The sequence below is a fragment of the Equus caballus genome, chromosome 1 (genome assembly GCF_041296265.1).
Source record: "Equus caballus isolate H_3958 breed thoroughbred chromosome 1, TB-T2T, whole genome shotgun sequence".
NCBI classification, from domain to species: Eukaryota; Metazoa; Chordata; class Mammalia; order Perissodactyla; family Equidae; genus Equus; species Equus caballus.
The window spans coordinates 111,295,146-111,313,592 of NC_091684.1; the positions used below are offsets into that span (position 1 = coordinate 111,295,146).

Consider the following 18,447-nt stretch of genomic DNA (forward strand, 5'->3'; position numbering starts at 1 on the left):
TGGAGGCCCTGAAAAAGCCTCATCCATCTTCAGGGTGGAAGATCATCCCCCTTGCATAGCTTCCCTGTCGCATATTTCCCAGGTATTTTATTATAATTTCTATCAAAAATTTTCAATAAAATTTGATACAAGAAATGAACATACTAAGACACCAGAATCATCCAATAAGGGGAGAAAATTCCCTCCACACACACTCTGTGGTGTTCCCCTCCACAAGCCTTTTGAAATCCCTTATCTAAGGCAAATTCTGTTTCCTTTTTTTATCCACTACCTCTTATAGCCTTTTATAGGTACTGAGAGATGCACTGAGCTGTGTATATCATTTCTTTAGAATAAACTTTACTTTCTCTTTGGCTAAGCGCTCTCCATTAATATTAGGTCAATTGAGGGCTTTAGGTCATCTTCCCTAAATACTTTTTTTTTGTCCAGAAGATCATCATCCTCATAAGTTTTATTTTTATTTAATTCTATTTGACATAGGTTATATGGCGTTTATTGAATTACATGATTATAGTTATATAATTATAGAACTTATAAACCCTTTATTATATAATTATAGTAAAAAGACTAATGTTTAGCAAATCACAGATCAGTAAATATTACTGAGTCACTTTCCATTTGTATCCCTTTGCTATGCAAGGCATATTTCCTGTAACTGGAGTTTAGAGTTCATCTTTTAGAAATTCCAGGTTCCATCTAGTTTCTGGCCTTAATCGTAGCCCAGCCACCAGGAAATCAGTTTCCCCGACAGAGGCTTTAAGATATCATTGTGGAGCATCACCTACTTACTTCCCTGTGTATGTAATAATGCTGGCCATTAATCTGTCCCATTCTGAACAATTGTGTCTTGGGAACAATGAATGCTCCCCTTATCCATAGCATGTGGCAGTGAGAAAACAGCAATAAGGACTACAGTTCAGGTTTGCTGCAGTGGTCCTGAGAAATCATCGCTTTAACCTGGGCCTTTGGTACACTCTGCCATGTTTGATGAAATTAATATATCCATAAGTCCTTTCTGAGGGAGGATACATGCCCTCTCACAATGTTGTAGCCCGTTAATTTGGTCATTCAGTCTATTTGCAAACTGCTTTATTGATTTTCCAGGCCAGCTGCCAGCTGTGGCCAGTTTACCTGAAGAGAATTCTGTTTGCAATTCCAATTTGGGTAAGCAAATCATTTTCAATGTGATAGCAAGCTCTAAGAAAGTCACTTCTGCTTGACTAGGCATACACTGTCCATTTCCCAAGCCCTCTGAGTCTCTTTTGTCAGTTTTGTCTACTCCTTTCCATTGTTTATAGCTCTCACTTTTTTTTCCTGTTTTATTGCAGTGGCTGGGACCTCCAATATATAGGAGCAATAAGTGATAACAGATATAATTGTCTTATCTCCGACTTCAATGAAACTGTTTCAAAGATTTTAGCATTATGTATGTTGCCTGCCACAGGTTTATGGTAATAATAGTATTTATTGAGTACTAACTAAATGACAGTATTCTAGGCACTTTATATGCATTATCTATTTTTCATGATACCATTTCCCAGATGATGAAACTGAAGTACAGGGTGGTTAAAGAACTTGACCATGGCCTTACAGCTATCAGACATTTGAGTCCAGGAATGCTTACTTCAGAGTCTGTTTAATTTGCAATACTGTCAATAGGCTGATGCCTGTATCAAGTTTCAAAGGGCTCCTTTTATCTCTAGTTGGCAAAGCATCAGTTGCTTTAAAAAATACACATATATATCAGAAGTGGGCGTTATACCTTATCAAATGCTTTTCTGCTAGTTTTAGATGATCACATGATTTTTGTCCTTAATTATTTCAATAAATTTAATTGTGTTAATATGTAGTGTTACACTGATAAATTTCCTAGAGTTGAACCTTTCTTATATTTCTAGGATAAACCCTATTTATTTATTACCACTTTGTTATTTTAATATACTGAGGGGTTAAATAAGGCCTTGTGCTTTATTAAATACGTATGAGCAATGCTTGCTTTGCCTGGCATTGAGATAAGGGAAACTTGTGCATATCAGAACAATGTCCTTGCTTTGCATAGTTCCAATAAGCACAAATTTCACTTAACACAGTGCTATGCAAAGGATGACCTGCCTATGGTTTGGACTTTGTGCCTTCTTTTTCTTTGGGATTTAGCAAGGAGTTAACCCTAACTATGTGCTCAAATAATAATTGCTGGTTTGAATTTATCTTGTTGGTGTGCTACTATAGATCAGGGAGTCATCGTCTTGGTGTTTATCTCCTCCCAATGTGCTCAACATTTTGCAGCTGTGTTTTTTTAAGTTCATTTCATGTCCTAATCTTTTCACATTTTTCCATACTTTCTGCCTCTGAAGGAATTGCTTGCCATTTTTTGGTTGGTTTGGAGCCTTTCTACGATTGCAGAAAGAATAGATCTCAAAAACCAAGGTTCTGCTTATTCCCTTTGCCAACAATGCCCAAGAAGCTAATGTTTACAATATTTCCCTCTCTTGATCTTTTCATTCATCAAACCTGGATTAGATCTGAGAAGGTCAAGAGCACCATTGTCTTGTTGGAGGAAAGGCTGTTTCTTTTTTTTTTTTTTTTTTGGAAAGATTTTATTTTTTCCTTTTTCTCCCCAAAGCCCCCCGGTACATAGTTGTATATTCTTCGTTGTGGGTCCTTCTAGTTGTGGCATGTGGGACGCCGCCTCAGCGTGGTTTGATGAGCAGTGCCATGTCCGCGCCCAGGATTCGAACCAACGAAACACTGGGCCGCCTGCAGCGGAGCGCGCGAACTTAACCACTCGGCCACGGGGCCAGCCCCAGGAAAGGCTGTTTCTAAGGGTGACACTTCTGCCCCAGCCTCAGGGCTCTGCAGCTGGGTCCACAGGTGTCCCCAGACACCCATGTTACTAGCTGAAAATTGGGTCTGGCAGCTTTGGTTGTTGTGCCTGTCATGCTGGGCAGAAAACAGAGACTGTTGGAGGTGAGATTGCTTGGCTTTGGCTGGACCCCGCCATTAACTGGTAACGGGAATGCTTCCTCTTTCAATTTCTTTATGTCTAATAATAATGGTTGCCTAGATTCATCTTGTACACTAACTTTTTTTCATTTGTGTTTTAACACAGCATTGCTAGAATATTCCACATAAGCGGATTTCTTAGTAACCTAATTCTCTTCCTTAAAAGTGAAAGCTCTTTTTATCTTAACTCTGTTAGTGGAACTCTTTCGCAAATGTGTTTTCTACATTCCTGCCTTCTTAAATAGAATATAACATAATTTAATATTTCCTTGATAATTCAAGGTCATTACGATGGACATCAGTCAAGGTCTTGCGCTGAAACTTAGTGATTCTAGAGTTTTTGCATTTCTACCAATGTCCCCAGGTTCCTGTGCATTGTCTTTTCTTTTTTTATCCCTTTTTTCTTTTTAAAGATTGGCACCTGAGCTAACATCTGTTGCCAATCTTTTCTTTTTTTCCTTTTTTTTCTTCCTCTCCCCAAAGTCTCCCAGTAAATAGTTGTATATTCTAGTTGTGAGTGCCTCTGGTTGTGCTATGTGGGACGCCACCTCCGCATGGCCTGATGAGTGGTGCCATGTCTGCACCCATGATCTGAACCGGCAAAACCCTGGGCCGCTGAAGTGGAGCGTGCGAACTTAACCACTCAGCCATGGGGCCGGCCCCCATGCATTTTCAATCTACCATGATATAGGTCATTTTTTCTCTTCCCTTGTTATACTAGGTTATTAGCTAACATATAACATGTTTTCTGTCTCTTTATAGTTTACTGCATTTCGTGTGTTTTGATTGGGAAACAAGGTAACTTGCTAGGATTATTTATAAACTAAGAATAAGCAGGTTGTGAAGGAGGGCCCGCTTTTTCCATCCCAAAGTAAGGGGATTCTATTAGATTTTCTGTCACATCTTTTCCAGATAACATTTTCTAGGCTTCTTCTGAATAAACTATATTATATCTAAAGTGCAATTTTGCATAGATGTTAAATTAAGGGACCTCTGGAGCTAGACTGCCTGGGTTCAAATCCTGTGAATTTGGGCAAATTACTTACCTTACTCTGTGCTTCACCTCTAAAGTGGAAGTGATGCTGCTACTCATGACTTCATAGGATGGTTATGAAGATTAGATAAGCTAGTCTAAATCAAACACTTAGAGCATTTTGGGGTCTAAAATTCTAAGAATTAATCATTTGGAACTCAGAAACAAGCAAGATCAACTTTCTAGGATAATCTATGAAAACTTTCCTAATCTATCATGTTACTGGAGTGCAGCACCTGTTGTCGAATAAAACTTAACCATCAATCCACCATATCGTTTCTAGGGGAGTATGTGCTTGAGGTTGCAATGTGCCGCCATGGGGACATTCCTACATCCCATGGACGGCAGAATCGCAAACTCCCTCCAGTAGCCAACGGAAAGTGGAGGGTCAGAATTCCGCTGGGCCTACCATTGGACAGGATCATGGAGGTTTTGAGTGGTCAGCCTGGCTGAGAATCCGGGACCAGGGATTGTGGACATACTTGTTCACTTCTTTCAATCAGTTTCCTCATACATTCCACCTGAGCCGGACAGAGAGGCCTCGACTCCAGGTCATGAGACACAGGCTGGGCCCGCAAGCTGCGGACCGTCTACAGGGGGGACTGATACTTAAAAAAATTATAGCATATGGCTAAGAGAAGAAAAAGGAAACATGATCAAGGGGAGCACAGAGGAGAGAGTTTAGCTCTCTCTGGGCCGCTTGGAGGAAGTGGTAATTACGCTGGGTTTTGAAAGATCAGTAGCAGTTAGATGGTTGAGCAAGAGTGGAATCAAATGAAGAACTATTTGGAGGTAAGATTGATAGTGCTTGGCGACCCCTGACTGCGGTAGTGAGAGAGGGAGATTGCCAGGCAATTGCCAGGTTCCCTGTTTGAGATTTTTGAGTAAATGGGAAGAGAGGAACTACCCCATAGGCAATGTGTGGATTCTATGAGGTGACGTATGGGAAAGGCCAGGCTCATGGTAGGGTCTTAATAAGTGTTAGTCGTCCCTTCCTCCTGGAGGTGTGAATAAGTTCTAACTTTATATTGTTTGGAAGAAAAATGAAGACATGCAGGTTTATGAAATGGCCAAGTGTACTGTTGAAATTTGGCTGGATTGGAGCTGAGCTGCCTTTGGCTAATAAAGCGGGGTCATGCTGAAGTGGTTGGTGGCAGGGACTTGGCTCTGGTAAACCATCTTTTTGAAGTGACCACATTGGCTGACTGACAAGTCCATTAGCATAAGGAGCCTGGAAGCAACCTGACTTCAGAAGATGGAACTTCTTTTGACTTTGGTCTAAAGTTTGCAAGCAGAGCCTTTGGTTTTCTCTAGTGACCCTCTCTCTCCCTCAGGGTCACTTTGCCTGTTGATTATGAGCATGATGGGCTCCTTAACTACACGCAGATGGCATTTAGGGCCGGCCCTCCTCTGATAGCACTCATCTACCCCCCCACCCCCATCACCATCCTTCAGGGGCAGGGTAAGGGCTCTGCATTTGCTCAGCCTCCAGCTTTGTTCAGATTCCCAGCTCTGAGGACCTCCTTTAACACTGCCCAGATCTCTATCGGTGGGGCAAATGTCAGTGCTACCTCTTATCTCTCCTCCCTGGGCACTTCAACCCCAGAATCCCAGGGACCAAGGAGACGGCCTTGCCCACAGGTCTCTCTGCCTCCTGCTCCCAGCCTGCCCAGAGCTAACAGAGCTGTCTGCCCACCTGGGAGGGATTTTCTGATTTAGACAAGCAGACTGGTTCACGCTGGCTTGTGCTGCAGCCTGGGGGCTAAGCGCCTGGCCCTTGGGCACCAACACTGCCTCTAAGAGGGAGGGGGTCCGGGCCCGAGAGGGAAACTCAATCACAGAGCAGGAGTAGGGAGGAGGCTTTTAGTCAAAGTGCCAGTCACCGGGGGCAGCTGATACCATCTCCCACCCGGTCTGGTTACATCTCCCTGCCTCCCTGGAGCGCTATGAGAAGCCAGCAGTGGATACCAGAGAAGGCAGTCCTCGAGTGAGTGAGTGAGCGGGACAGGGGTGGGGGGGGGCGGGGGTGGGGAAGAGGGAGGAGGAGGGAAGCAGCTCCTGCGGCAAAAGTGTTTTGTAGTTTTGCCTCACATCTTTCCCTTAAACAGGGATGGAGATGGCTTTCTTCTCGGGAAATTGGTAGCACCTGAGAAAAGAGCACTCTCCTTTAAAAAGACAAAGTTGTTTCTTCCAGCACAGATCATGCCAATTTTTGTGGCACTCTGCCCTTCTCACCTGCACCAATTGTTGCTACTATTTGGCTTGCAGTTGCTAGAAAATGTGTGGGGCCTTCTCTTTCCTTCAATCAACAGTTGGCTTCGGAGGGCAACTTGTAGCCGAGCTCTGGCCACAGACAGGGCTCGGAACCCTGTTCCACACCATCCTCCCCTTGGCAGCAGAGGAGATGGGGGCTATAGAATTCTGGAGGAATCAGTTTAATTCTCTGTTCAGTAACGTGGAACTAACGCAAAGTGCCTATTACTGGCCACAGGGTCATCTTTCCCACAAAAGGATGCCATTTTTTTTTTAATGGAGGGTTTTCTTCAGGACCGGTGCTAATTAAATGCTTTGTGTGTGTTATCTCGCTGACCCTCCCACCATAATCCCACCAGTCGGGCATTGTTTTTCATCCTCCCATCCTACAGATAAGGAAACTGAGGTCTCTAGAGGTGAAGTCACAGGCTTAAGTTAATGACATACCCGAGGTGTGAGGTTGCCTAAGCTTTCTGACTGCCCGGCCTCCTGACGCAACAGAAAGGTGTCATCTAGTTGGTATACCATATCTGTCCCCACTTGGGACAACTCATCGTTGCCTTTTCTTCATTCTCTCATCTTGCTGAAAAAGGTCTGCCGTCCACCAGTGCTGGGGACAAAAAATGTGTCAGAGGAGAGCTCTGTGCTTGAGGAACTGAAGCTTCAGGCAGGGAGCTGAATCCAGTGCCACCACAGAAGAAAACCCCAGGGCTGTACGAATACCAATGAAGGGACGCTGAGTGCCCAGGAAGGTGGCTCGGGGTGGCCACAAGGAACCTTCCAGAGAGAAGGCACAGCATGGCCAAAGACCTGGTGGGGCACTGGGGGTCTGCTTGGGGGGGATCTGGGATAGGCTGCCTGCAGCCAAATCAGGAAGGGCCCTACTTGCAAGAACTCTTTTCTCCAAGGATAGAAGGAAGTCCCTGGTAGCTCCAAGACCTAGGCCAGGGGCATGGAGGAACAAGAGCCTGGATAACCGTCAGGCTGACTCCAGACTGCAAGTCTGATGAAACACATGTTTCTGAAGGGTTCTGGATGTCTCCCTCCCACACCTGAACTATGTTTCATTTCCCTTGTAGGGAGCTTCTTTTTTTTGGTCACATTTAAAAGGTGCTTCCTCCATGTTTAGAAAACCTGGTTCAGGCACAGGAAGAACATGGGGATGAAATCTCAACACCATGCCTGGGGATGTAGCCAGGTGATTTCTGCTAGACAAACCATTATTCTTATGCATAGAACTCATTTATAGAGCCTTGGAAATTCTCTCCTCCGTGTGTCCCATTAAGTATGGGAGGCACCCAGACCTTGATCAGATATGAAAATTATAAAACATCATGTGCAATTTTAACCATTTTTTTGAATAATACGTATCATCCCCTCACTTGCCTCCCCAACCCTCACAGCCACGTGGGCTCTGAGTCAGCCTAATCCAGGGTTTCTCAACCAAGACGCTATTGACACGTGGGCCTTGATAATTCTTTGTTATGGGCAGCTGTCCTGTTTGCTGTAGGATGTTTAACAGCATCCCTGGCCTCTACCCACTAGATACCAGTAGCAGCAGCCCAGCTATGACAACCAAAAATCTCTCCAGGCATCACCAAATTCCCCCGGCAGACGAAATCGCCCTGGGTTGAGAATGGCTGTCTCACCTATATTCTTACCATAGCGTCTTTACTTCTGAGTTGCATGGGTTTTGGCAAGTTACAGAAAGTCTGAGAGCCCCAGTTTACTCACTTAAAAGTTGGTGATCAGGGAGCCGGCCGTGTGGCCAAGTTCCCGCACTCCGCTTCGGCGGCCCAGGGTTTCGCCGATTCATATCCTGGGCAAGGTCATGGCACCGCTCATCAAGCCATGCTGAGGCATCCCACACGCCACAACTAGAAGGACCTACAACTGGAATATACAACCATGCACTGAGGGGCTTTGGGGAGAAGAAGAAGGAAAAACAACAACAACAACTGGTGATCATTGTGTCTCCCTTTCAGGGTTGCTGTGACACAATGCTTGTCAAACGCTGACCACTTCGCTGAGTTCTCAGAAACCCCGAGTCCACCTTCCCCACCAGCAACCCAGGGCCCCATGGTGTAGGAATCCTTTCCACCATTCATTTGGGTCTAGATTTCCTGCGAGGCCTATCCACAATGCAATTGCCAAATAGAGCTACATAAAGGTGCAAAGAGGTGGATTCTTTCCTTGACTGGTAAATAATTTGCTGGGTGCATTAGCTCTTTGTGCTTCTGTAGCTGAGCATCCCATTCAAGGTATGCAGCTGTGAGCTGCCCACTGGACCCAGCAATGGAGCAGGGTCTGGGCTGAGTTGATATGACCACTCCAGGTTGCTGCTCTCCTCATTCTTCTTTGTCTACTTTCCACAGACTCAGTACTAGACCTTTTTTTCTTTTTTTTGGAACCTTGTTCTCTATGTCCTTCCTTCCCTCCATCTCTGGCTTACACAGTGCGCAAACAGTTAAGGGCATTCGGCTTGACTGCCTCCCCAGTCCCGGTAGACTACACTGGAAGGATTGAATGAAATTGATAGTACTAACATTACATCGCTCAAATCCCCCAAGAAAGAGTAGCTGGGCAGACAGAAGGAATGACCCCGGAGAAAACAGCTGTCAAGGGCAGCTATTGGTTTATCTTTCATGGAAAGGGAGATGTAATGAATTCTAAATTAAGAGGAACTAGAGGCAGAATGGTTTAGGGGTCCAGCAAGGTTGCGACAGCACAAGCTGGCACTCCAGAAGTACTGACTGCTGTCTCGCCTGCACTGAGTCCTGGGACTGTCTGTCCGACCTGGCTACGTTGAGGCAGGATGTTTGTGTATCTTGCAGAAAAAGACCATTTAAGGAGCCTGCATGATGGGGGTGCTGACACTGTGGGCTTAGGCATCTGTCGGATGGTGGGCCACACACGGACGGGGGCCATATGCAGGCCGAGCCCATGCCTGGGGATCATTTTCACAGGACCTGGCCCCAGAGGACCACAAGGGCTCCTCTGGTTCCTTTACCACTGTTCCTTTCCCTTCCACCCTGTGTGTGCTTGTGTTTCTCCAGGAACAGCCACTGGCAGGCGATTATAAGGGAGGTTGTGAATTTCAGTGGAAAGAGATTGGACTTTGGATGCAAATTGACTCCACCTTGAAACTTGGCTCATTTACCTTTTAAATATGTGACCCTCTGCAAGTTACTTCATCTCTTGGAGACTCAGTTTCTTAATCTTTAAAATGGGGGCAAAAGAACATGTTTACCTGTGAGAGTTTTTATCAGGATTAGATGTAACGTATCTGGAGTCTAGCCCAGCATGTGCCTCCTAGCGTTGGCCCAGTGATGGAAGCTGGTGTTATTATTTGCAAGTGAGAACTAAAGCTCATGCATTGAAGCGACTGGATGTCGTCACCGAGCCAGGGAGTGGCAGGGAAGGGACACGAGCGCGTGTGGGCTGGTTCCAAGAACTGTGCTCTTTCCCTCAGATTGCAGCTGCCAAACTTTAAGGCACAGTGACACCAAGCAAATTGGACTATCGTGATGAGAATGAGGAATTACGTATTAGACTGGGCCTCCTGCATCCCTATCCGTTACATGTATGTATCTCTGCTGGTAGCTTACTTTATTACAGATCATAAGCACCTGGTCAGGTATGGCCTCATATGGAGGATGGTAACTGTTTCTTCCATCATCCTTCAGGAAGCATACTCACATTGGGACCACAGTGGTGAGGGAGATAAGAGCCCTCATCAAGGCAAATTGATTGACAGATAAATGGTGCATGTGGTAGCTGGTGAATGCTAAGAAAGAACTATGTATTCTGAAAACCACATTGTTAATCATATTAAATTATTGATCCACCTTGCATAATGAAAGGGTTAGAGAAAGTGAGTTTCAAAGTGGGTTGAAAACTACTATTTTGTCTCCAAGAACTCTTCAGTTGCTTTAAGGCACTTGGTTCTGAAAAGGCACTGGGGTTCAGGGGGAACTCTGTGATTGCCAGAGGCCCAATTTCAGGAAGTGGTATGACCTGACAGTAGTGGGGGAGGCGAGTGGGATCTTTAGGATGTGGGTTCAAAGCCTGCAGTTGGGCAAAAGGATAATTACGGAGTCTGGCAGGAGGAATGAGAGCTGCGTACCTACAAACTTGCTTGGGTTATACAACTTTGACTCTGCTACTTGGATGGCTGTGTGGCTTTGGTCTATAACTTGACCTCTTTGAGCCTCAGTGCTCTCATCTGTCAAAGGGGAAAGCACCACTTGTCTCCTAGGCCTGCTGGAAGAATGAAGAGAGATAGCATCTGTTAAGTGACTGGGAGAGTGCCTGGCTGGAAGCAGGTGCGGTTAATAAGTGAGGATTATAGCAGCTCAGGATGTGGTGGAGGCCTCAATACTGCCGGCTCTTTACTTCCCTTGGGGGCAATGTGCACAGCGCTTTACGGTTGTTACTTATTTGGTCCTGGGAAAGGGGTAGGTAAAGGGTCCTCTAGGAGATGGGCTTTCAGGTATAGGAAAACCGTTGTTTCTGATGTACTGAGGACTCAAGACCCTGGTTTATCTGGCCTCTGCTCGCATCCATAAATGGCTCCCTTCTCTCCCCGCTGAGCCATGCTGGTCTTCATTCTTCTGGGGACACAGGAATTAAGCTTGTTCTTGCCCCAGGGTCTTTGCACTTAGGATCCTCTCTGCCTGAAGCACACTGCTTCCGATCTGCTCATATATTTGACACTTAGGCTTCATCCTACCACCTCCTGGGGGTGTCCTTCTCATAACAGATTTTAGAGTAGCCCCCACTCTCACCCAGCCCGGCAACTCCCCGACACCCAGATCACTTTATTGCATTGTTCTCCTGTATTTTCTGTATCACTCATTCCTTTGGAAATGTCTTGTTTATTTATTCATTCGACTTCTACCGCAACTAGGTTTTAAGCTCCATGTGAGCTGGGCTCTTGTCTGTTCTATCCATACCTTTGTCTCCAATGCCATTGTTGAAGAAATGAATGAAAGAAAGGATGAATTTTGTAGCTGATGGCTTGTAAGGCCTTGGCTGTTGAATGACTCCCACCGTGGGAGCTGGTTTCCGTCTTCCTTAGGAGAGAAGCAAGGAGGGTAGTGTGGCAGTTCAGAGGGGGTGTCTGCTGGATACTGGGGTGTGTGTGAAAATAACTGAGATGGGGGAGGGAGAGAGTTATGTGTATTTCTCCCCTGCCTCCATCCAAGAGGCTCAATGTCCTGCTGCACCCGAGCTCAAGTCTGTTCTCTGATTTGAGGACGGAGACAGGCCAACGAGAGGATAGAGTGGATGGCCCAAGTAAGGATGCCTTCTCTGAGTTGAGTGGCCCACGTAGCAAATGAGATACAGGCTGCTCAGTTAAATTCAAATTCCAGAAAAATAACAAATCATTTTTTAGCATTAAGTATGTCCCAATTACTGCCTGGGGTATACTTATACTAAAAACTATTCACTGTTTATCTGAAATTCAAATTTCACTTAGCATCCTGTATTTTACCTGGCAACCCTATTGAGGAACCTCACAAAGTGATCCAGTGGCCTCTTGTTCAACTGCACTGAACAGGGCTGCTCCTTTGGGCCACAGCAAGGACAGTAGCCACAGGGCCTTCTGTTGGGCATGCAGCTCCTGTGACAGGCCCCGAGACAGAGTCAACAAAGTGGCTAGCTGTGAGGGGGAGTGCCGTCTGGGAGCTGAGCTAGTCTACAGCTTTCTTCCTGGGATTGCCCAGTCAGGGTGTTATTTCAATCCCCCCTCCACTCTTCCCCGGGGCAGGTGACCACCTCATTCTTGCTCTTTCTTGCTGTGTTGACCTGCCCCCTGTCCCTCCCCTTGAAACCCTGGTTCTCTCGGAATCCATCTTTCTCATAGTCATCTGTCCATTTCCCTTCTTCTCAGAATCGACCTCAGATATCTGACTCGAGGTTTATGTTTCATATTTAGATTTTTCCTAAGTGGAGATGAGGAACAGAAATGAGCCCACCTTCCACTCCCGTGGGATAAGCAAGGGCATCTTGGGGAAGGAGCGAGTGTAAGGTGAGACTTTCTCAGAGTTCCTGGCTTGGTCACCTTCATCCCAACGCTGAGCCTGGCATTTGCTGTTCTCGTCCGTGTTCTCCACAACTTTCCCACTAAATCACCTTTGCACTCACAGATTTTCCTACGGTTACTCCTCTAGCGCTGTGGGGGCTTTTTGGAGAAAGACACACTGGCTAATGCTTGGATTTATTGAAGTTAGTCTGGTCGAGAAGAAAATCACCCTTGTCTGATTGTGGTTCTTTGCCTGGTTCCATTCGGGATGGAACATTAGCAGTTTCCCTTCTAGCTGCCAGGGTCATTTTCTAAGGCCAGCGCCTGCTGCTTGGGCACATCCAGTTCATACCAGGAGAGAGCGCGAGCCCCCGGGTCTTGGTGGCTGGTCCTTCTATGTCTCAGGACGTCACATTTCCTCTCTGCCTTGGAGTTGCAGGCTTTGGATTCAGTCAGCCTCGAGTCCACATCCTAGCCCTTCAACCCGCCGGTGGTGATGACATCAGCTCCTCCACAGGCAACACAACTTGTGCCACGTGCTCTGAAAGTGCTAATGGAAAAGATCACTCACATTCTATTCTTTTGAACAATTGCTATGACTGGAACTGGCTTACATAATTTGTGGGGCCCGGTGCAAATAAAAATGTGGGGCCCCATGCTTAAAAAGTATTAAGAATTTCAAGACAGTGACAGCAGAGCATTAGGCCAAGTGTGGCGCCTTCTAAGTGTGGCCCCTGAGTGATTGAACATGTCACATGCCTATGGCGTCTACTCTGTCATGACTCGTTTATAGGATTTCAAGGTCATATGCCTCTCTGTGATCCTGAACAAATACTGTCACTCTCTTCGTTTTCAGATATAATGGTGTCTCCAAGTTTGGTTATTTGGTGAGCTCAGGTCTCTTCCACATGGATGGTGCTTGGTTAATAATCATTCAAAAGTGAACAGGTAAGGTTGCTGTGTTATGAACCGAGCTGTGAGAGTTCCAGGCTTCTCTCTGCTGGTCTGTCCTTCACATTTGTTCCTGTATGAAGACCTTTCGTATTAACGAGGAGAGCTGTGGTTCAACATTTCATGTCTGTGTTGTCTTCATAGAAGTAGCTATTTCCCTAGGTTAAATGGCACAATTATCCTCTCGTCACTTTCCTGGCTGTTATATAGGGCTGTATTTAACATGTATTCCTTGTGTGTCAAATGGGTTGTATCATTGATGGAAAGAAATAGCTCTTGTAATGTTTGGATGCTCAGTAATTGTTCACAACTTGCCTTCCCGTCATCTGGCCCTAGGTTCCTAGTCGCAGTGGAACAGGACATTGGATCTTATAATTGACCAGGAGCTGAGCATCAGAACAGTGTTGAGGAATGGTGTGATTTTGCCTGCCAGCTCTGCGTGTGTGCATGTGTACACACGTGGAAAGAATTCTTCACGACACCAATTTACTCTCATTCAGACTTAACATTTTCAGGGTGATGCCAGACACTTGCCTATGAGCAAGCCATCTTCTAGGTAAATGGTGAAGTTCATGCTGATATGAGGGCCCCAGGACCAACCTTGGGAGAAGTGAAGTGAGGCATCGAGGACCTTTATAGGCGGGAGGGATAGATCCACAGGATGCTGGAAATGGATGCATCCAGAGCTCATCTTGCCTTTGACTCTTAACACGTATCAGAATCATCCGGAGAGCATTTTCAAACAACAGGGCCAAGACCCTAGCCCTAGAAGTGTTAGATCGTGGCATCCAGAATAACATCTGCCTTGAGAATTTGACAATATTTCAAGAGATTCTGATTCATATTCTTAGTTAAGTACCATGGGACTATTCCAATGTTTTCATTTTACATGGAAGGAAGTTAAGAGCTGGAATCATACCCTCCTAAGTTCAGAGATCGATTTTAGGTAGGGACAAAATAAATATCCCAAATTTGAGGATTTTTAAAATAACACAATCCTATCAAGGCCGAAGGAAATAGTCACAAGCTTTGGGCCCAGTGTAACCATAGTCACACATCTAGTCAGTAATGCAAACAGGACCAGAATCTGAATTACCTGACGCCTGAAGCAGTTTTTCTTTCCAGTATGCTCTCTTGTCTTCTGTTCTGCTTAGAGCTAAGTCTAGTCAATGAACTGAATTGATACTGTCTCTCTCAACAAGCAGCTTATTTGATTATACCTCTGAAAATAATGTTTACTTTGTTTAGAAGTTTAGATTTGTTTTCATTTTCCCTTCTTAGGGAGGGTTAAAATTTAACCCCCACTTCTCTCAGTCCACCAGTTTTCTGGGGAATGGAAGGCAGAGATTTCCAAAGCAGCTGGTGAGATTGCATCCCTACTTTGGTTATTAGATGTCTTTCTCAGTTACGCCTGGGTGGAAATTGCAGCTCACCCTCCTGGTAACGCCGCCCTGTTTTAGCCAGGTCCACGTGCTTCTGGTAATTTCACTGCCCGATTTAGCCAGGTTCACACACTTTCACCTTTTTTATGTCTTTAATTAAAAACTGGAAAGGTCCTTTGCCCTGAAAGATGAATTGGGCTAACTGCCCTGTTATTAGACACACCACCTTTGGAGTGAAAGGTTTCAAGCTGTGATCAAATGGAAATTGGTGCTTGAGGCTCATTAGCCCAGGTGGCCTGGAAGCCCAGTCAGCACTGGCCTCCAATTCCTTCTTGACTGCCTATTGAGTGCCGGATCAATCACACTTCTTGGGTTTTGGAAGAGCTGGAATCACACACAGCCTCCTAAGTTCAGAGGTCGGTTTTACCTAGGGTCAAAATACACATCCGTAATTTGAGGGTTAAAAAAAGATAAAATCCTATTGAGACAGATGGAAGGGGACACAAGCTTTGGGTCCCTGTGATCATTTTCCAGCAGTGACAAATTAGCTCTAGGCGCAAGTCAGCAGAATAATTTTTCCTGAAAAAGGCATCGTGATAAGGGTTGAGGATCTGAAGACTCAGTGAACCTGGCTTGGTTGGGCCTGTTATTACCAATCCTCTCTGATTCCTTAGCCCAGAACTCACCCATCAAACGAACCACTCAGATCACCTGTTGTTTGTGGTCCTCTTAATATTCTTAACAATAATAGCTACCTCTGCAAAGCTGTTATGTGTCAGGCCCCATATGAGATGCTTTGCATGTTTTGTTTCACTTAATTCTCACAACCACTCTATGAGAAAGGGACAATTATCACCATCTTACGGATGAGGAAATGGAGGTACAGAGAGATTAAGTACCTGAGATTACAAAGCTAATAAATGGCCTTCTTACAAATCCATAGCATTTGTCAAAAAAAAAGTGCTGCATAAGAGAATATGGTTGCATCAGGATAAACTCCAAAATGAGCAAGAACACAGTTCAACGATTGCCTGCTGTTGTTTTAGTCATTAGCAGTATCTAGCAGCGTATACATCGACCCCTGTCTTAAAGGGACAGCGTTCCCCTCCCCGACTCCACATGTATCTCTGAACAAGAATAAAGCTCACTATCAGGGAAATGCAAATCAAAAGTACAATGAGGTATCACCTCACTCCGGTCAGAATGGCTATCATTAACAAGACAGGAAACAACAAATGTTGGAGAGGATGTGGAGAGAAGGGAAACTTGTTCACTGCTGGTGGGAGTGCAGACTGGTGCAGCCACTATGGAAAGCAGTATGGAGTATCCTCAGAAAGTTAAGACTAGATCTACCGTATGATCCAGCTATCCCACTGCTGGGTATTTATCCAAAGAACTTGAAAACACAAAGGTGTAAAGATACATGCACCCCTATGTTCATCGCAGAATTATACACAATAGCCAAGACTTGGAAGCAACGTAGGTGTCCATCAAGGGATGAATGGATAAAGAGGATGTGGTATTTATACATAATGACTACTACTCAGCCATAAGAAATGATGACATCCGGCCATTTGTGACAACATGGATGGTCCTTGAGGGTATTATGCTGAGTGAAATAAGTCAGAGGGAGAAAGTCAAATATCATATGATCTCACTCATAGGTAGAAGATAAAAACAATGACAAACAAACACATAGCAACGGAGATTGGATTGGTGGTTACCATAGGGGAAGGGGCAGGGAGGGCAAAAGGGGTGATTAGGCTCACATGTGAGAGGATGGACTATAATTAGTTTTTGGGTGGTGAACATGATGTAATCTACACACAATTTGAAATATATTATGATTTACATCGAAAATAAATAAATTTGAAAAAAGAGTAAAGCTCACATCCTTCAGATACTTAGGGTTTGGGAAAAAGTTAAGCTACTGTTTGTGGAATAAAGGAACGAAAACATTTTTCAAGCAGGCTGTCATGAATACTTTTAATTATAGATTCTTTGAAAAGAGAGACAAAACGAGGGAAAATGTTTTGTCATCCAATTTTCCTCTGTTTGCATTTTGGTATATTTTCCCATAATTTTTTTCTGTTATGAGTGTCAGTGATCTACTCTGTGTAAGTGAGTATCCTTAACTTAGTGGCTTAGAACAACAAACACTATTATTTCACAGAGTTTCTCTGGGACAAGCCTCCCCAAGCTGATTAGCTCAATGATTTTGACAGGATCTCTCATGATGTCGCCATCAAGTTTTTGGCTGGGGCTGCAGTCGGCGCAAGGCTTGACTGGGGAAGGACCCACTTGTGAACTCACTCATGTGCGGTTGCTGGCTGGCCTCGATTTCTCACCACGTGGTCTCTCCACAGGCTGCCCCAGGGTCCTCACGTGGCAGGTGCCTTCCCACTTAGCAGGGCTGACTTTGTGCACAGTTTCCTCCAGACTGAGTGATGAGAGAAGAGAGAAATTGAGGGAGAGAGACACTAAACCCCCACGAGGAAACTACAGGCAATCTAAGAACTAACATTCCATCACTTCTACCATATTCCGTTCACTAGAAGCAAGTCGCTGTTTCACTCATACTCAAGGAGAGAATAATTTTTGTATCTTTATTTTTAAACATTTATCTTTTTTTAACATAATAAAAATTTTTTCATAGCTGGATAATATGCCATAAAGTGGATTTTCACAATATTCTGAAATACATGTCTACACATACATCCGTATGTATATACCTAGGTCATTTTCTAAAGTCTATTGCTAGAAGTGATGCTGTGTGAAAATTTTGGTCATAGTTCTTTGCTTCATTTCATTGGGATAGATTTCTACAAGTGTGACAACAGGGTTAAGGATATGGATATATTCTAGGATTTGTTATACCTATTGGTATTTTCCTTCTTTAAAGTGTTGGGCTGATATCCTGTCCCATTTGACATGTAATGGATCCACTGCAACAGTTAGAAATCAGATTTTAAGTGGAGCAGAGATGTACATGATGTACAATGACTCCTTTCATTCAAATGAGCACTGGCTGCTCCTTTCACTACCCAGGTCTCATGCACAGAAACTGACCTTGTTGACACAAAGGGTCACTTTGTGTTAGCCAAGCATGTAGGCTTGGCTAAATAAAGTCACCACAATAATACAACAATATGGTGTTCTATAACCCTCTACAGATAGAAATTTTATTCTTTGTTTCAGTGAACCACTTTTAAAAGATTATCGCTGAGGTAGTCCAACTGCTATTATTGTCTTTTCAAATATTTTATTCCCACACTGTAGTCATATTATGAAAGTGGCTGTTTATATTGCTTAATGCATAAAAATAGTGGTATGATAATTAAATTATCATCATGACTTAATTCTTTTTGTTAATATCACAGCTTTATTGAGATGTAATTCATATACCATGCAATTCATTCAAAGTACGCAAACTGAGTGGTTCTTAGCACATTCACAGGATGGTGAACATAATTGTGGAACATTTCGTCATCCTAAAAAGGAACTCTGCACCCATTTGCAGTGTGATTTGATTCCTTTATTCTAAAAAGAAATCATCACAAATACCTCCTTTTTGTGGACTCCTGTGACAGTTTTCCTACATCATTTTTTGTGATCTGGTTACAGATATGGAGAGAGAGAATAACTTGTCCAACACTATCAAAAAGTTGTCATTGGATGCAGGAATAAAAGTTAACTCTCTGAAGCCAATGCCAGTGTTCATGGCCTAAAAATGAGATGCATAGATGGGATGTTGGACCTCACTTTAAGGACAATCCGTTTAGTTCTGTTTTCTTCAC

At 44.3% G+C, this 18,447-nt stretch overlaps 1 long non-coding RNA gene across 5 annotated transcripts in view; it reads left to right on the top strand.

Moving 5' to 3' along the window:
• Positions 1-18,447, top strand: part of LOC106782133 (uncharacterized) — a 215,642-nt gene that overhangs the window by 111,645 nt on the left and 85,550 nt on the right. For 2 of the 5 annotated variants that reach the window (XR_011438781.1, XR_011438789.1), the window contains exon 9: positions 1,105-1,164. The exons of 2 other annotated variants lie outside the window; for them this stretch is intronic. This is a non-coding gene — a long non-coding RNA (uncharacterized lncRNA). Of the gene's footprint in view, positions 1-1,104; positions 1,165-9,761; positions 9,873-12,230; positions 12,324-13,173; positions 13,266-13,604; positions 14,498-18,447 lie in introns of those variants that run through there. One more of the 5 variants, XR_011438783.1, reaches the window with a different exon arrangement.